This window comes from Dipodomys spectabilis, unplaced genomic scaffold, assembly GCF_019054845.1.
Source record: "Dipodomys spectabilis isolate Male_0828 unplaced genomic scaffold, ASM1905484v1 ptg000581l, whole genome shotgun sequence".
Lineage (NCBI taxonomy): Eukaryota > Metazoa > Chordata > Mammalia > Rodentia > Heteromyidae > Dipodomys > Dipodomys spectabilis.
Window position 1 is genome coordinate 896,767 of NW_024871258.1, and position 3,442 is coordinate 900,208.

The window sequence follows — 3,442 nt, forward strand, 5'->3', positions numbered from 1 at the left end:
TTTGAACAGTTTTGTTTGCTTTTCCCAAGACTACCCTTCATTAAATATTTAAAATTTTGAGAGGTCATATTTATTCTATCTAGAGGTTGCTGTTTGCTTGTGATTTTTGTGTGTTTTTGTTTTTTGTTATGTTTTTAACTGAATTTCAAAATGTTGTGCAAGTGTACTACAATAAATATGTCTATCTAATTTTCCAATGCTCCTGGGTCAGGGTGACTCCTTCTATCATTCTCAACCAACCCCTTCTCTAAGATTTATTTCAGATTTACCACTTCTTTTGTCACATGTGTACATTGAGTATTCTAGGTGTACTTGCCCCTTGTTCCATTTTTCATTCATTCTATGTTTTTACTATTATTCCTTTCTGGTTTCAACTTCCTGATAGTCATTCTGTTAAACTATCTGTTAATACTTTGAAAGGTTTATATACATTCCATGGAGTTTCAATCCTGCATATACTTGAACGTATGTCAGCTTATATTTCCATATTTCATTCATCTGCAATAACAATTTGCAAGACTGGAGATGTGATAATATTCTCATTCATTGGAAGATTAATCTTTAGTCAACAAGAAAGTTTAAAAATGGCTCAGAATATATTCCTAGCAACCAGTTTTTATGAATGGATTTGTACAAAGTTTTGTGATTATTTTATTTGACATGGGATAATATTTTCTACTACCTATAAGTTTTGGAAAAGGAAGAAAACTAAAATTTACTATTATAGAGGAATTTGATTGAAATAGAAGACAGATTTTATATTTGTCACATCTCTGATGAGTACCCATATTCAAGATTTAAAGTCTTATTTCATACTATGTTAGACAGATAGGGAAAACATAAAACAACATATGATAAGGCAACTATTTGTGACTTTTCAAAATGTACCTTATTAAGTGATGAAATTTACTTTATTAGCTAGTGTTTGGGTTTGAATTATGGGAGGCTGATCTATTTAACACATTTCTGGAAGGCACCTACTGAACAAAACAAATATTGGGGGGTACTATTTCTACACTTTAATGAATGGTTGAACGTGTTTGGCTTTAGTGCTGGGTAAATAATTCAACTCTATTGTAACTTGCTCCTTACACTTGTAAAACTTGTAATGTCACTAAGTATCATTTACTTGTCAAATGTTATTTTGGTGAATGTGATTTTAAAAAGTTTTGAAAAAGAATATATTTTCAGGAGATTAAAGGTAGGTTATCATTGCCTTGAGAATGATAGCATTTTTAAACTACAGAACCAAGATTTACTGTAGTACCAGTAGTTTGAAGCATTAAGGATCTTCTCAATTAATGTTTTTCTGAATTATAATTGACCTGTAAGTAAAGTTTTCCTAGCCTTGGTAGACCAATTATGGATCTATCGTTCCCAGAACAATTTTTAGGCCTACTTATACTGGACTGAAATCTTTCAGTAATCATTAGGAGAGGGGTATTAAAAACAATTTTGTGACATTTGTGATCTTGTTCACTCATATGGGCTGGGCATCTGTAAATTTAAAGTTGTAATTACTGTACTTTCTCTCAGATATTGTGATCTCATCTTTCATTTTAAGTTGTCTTGCATTTCACAATTGCTTACTGCTGCGGTCCTGAAATACTATAGGAAATGAGAAATTGAGATGGATTTTCAATTACTTTCTGTTGGCATGTTGCATGGGCCTAGGTGAGAAATCTTGCCCTTGTTATCTGATGATGCGGATAACTGGGACCTGGGATCCTAGGACCCTTGGGTCCTGCAGAAGAATAATACCTTGTAGACATCATATCAGCAAAATTTGTGTATAATCATTAGGAATGCTTCAGAAATATGGAGAAAATCAGTTTGGGACCAGTGAGTTAAAACAATAAACAGAGTAGCAGCGTAAAATCCCTTATAGATTAGAGGAAAACTATTTTTTTTTGCAATGTGAATTCAGAAGACCAAGAACATTAGAATGTATCACAAGTTTATACCAAAGATATTGCATTGATATTTTTATATTCTAATATGTATTCTAAACCTAATTATTTATATTCCAATTCCATTTATTGGAATAAATACCTAATTATTTGTCAAATTATCAATTAATTCTAGTAAGTTTCACTGTGTGAACTAAAATATCAGCACATATAAATATAAAATGTATAACTATATATAAGTAAAAGGCACACGTTTTGCAATATTCTGTTGTGCTTAGAGTATCAAATTATTTAAAGTATTTAATGTATTATTTCATTATCTCTACCTCAGTGTTTGGTAGAGTTGGACCTAAAGCTTTACCATTTGAAGATTTACAGCCCAGTGGCAAGAGGAAACACTTTGATTAAAACATTAACAATTTAAGGCCTAATATCGAGGAGAGACATATAGACTTCTCTTGTAACTCTGAAAATATTTGGTGATAGAAATGCAGTAGTGTAAATTCCTGCCTGGTTGGATGGTAGACTGGCCAGGACATTAGTTAATCATGCATATGAACAATTTTTTCACCTTCTTGGCTTTAGATACTTTTGAAATATTAGGTATAATAACCAATTATATTTTGATAAAATACCTTCTAGTCTAAACATTTCTATCTAAACTGTTCCTGTCTCTATGATCCCTTGTAATTAAGATTAGTTTTGTTCCAGTAAGAAAATCTATGCTGTCAGGGTAAGATATTCTGGTTCGTCTGTTCCTAAATGGAAGACAGGTAAAGGGTCAGGTAGACATTTGTGCCAATAAGATCTCATATAGGAATTTTTAAGCTGCAGAAGTTTAGAAGTAGCTCTTAAGCAAGGCTTACTTTGAATCCTTAGCTCCACAAAGCTAACTCAGCTGATAAATAAGTACTTGAAAAGCCATCACCTTTGGACCTAGCTTTAAATTCTTCAAAGTATGATGAAATCTAAAATGAAAAAGACTTAAAATACTCATTGACAAAAAATTTGCAAATGTGAGCAATAGAACAAACAATATAAGTTTTTTTCCAATATACACAGAATTTTAGAGAAGTAATATCAATCGCATTTTTAGGAACAATAAGTTTTCCTAGTTACAAATAGTCAACCAAGGATATATGCCTGTATAAAGATTGCATCATTAACTACTTAAATTTAGAGGATACTACATGCTTCAACAGCACATCTACCCTAATTGCAATACAAAGTTTAACACGGCACTTGCACAAGGATGATATGAAAATTTGTGTAGTATTCCATATTTTTCATTCTTCAGATGCAAGAAATGAAAAACAGTTATTAAAAATTGATTACAAAAATACAGTTGTAACGATACATGTAATTCATTGAATTGAAAGTTAGTTTGATATCAGTGTATTAAATCATCACCTTAGAAAGGCCTTTATATAGCATAACCTTTACAAAATTTTTGAAATTAGATAACATTTTCAATTTATCCCAAAGAAATAAAATACTATAAGGACCTAGGGGAAAAAAAAGGAATCTTAAAC

General features: G+C 31.1%; 1 pseudogene; it reads left to right on the forward strand.

Moving 5' to 3' along the window:
• The first annotated feature begins 3,100 nt into the window (after nucleotides 1–3,100).
• On the forward strand, nucleotides 3,101–3,197 carry LOC122100511 (annotated as a pseudogene).
• Nucleotides 3,198–3,442: the final 245 nt, after the last annotated feature.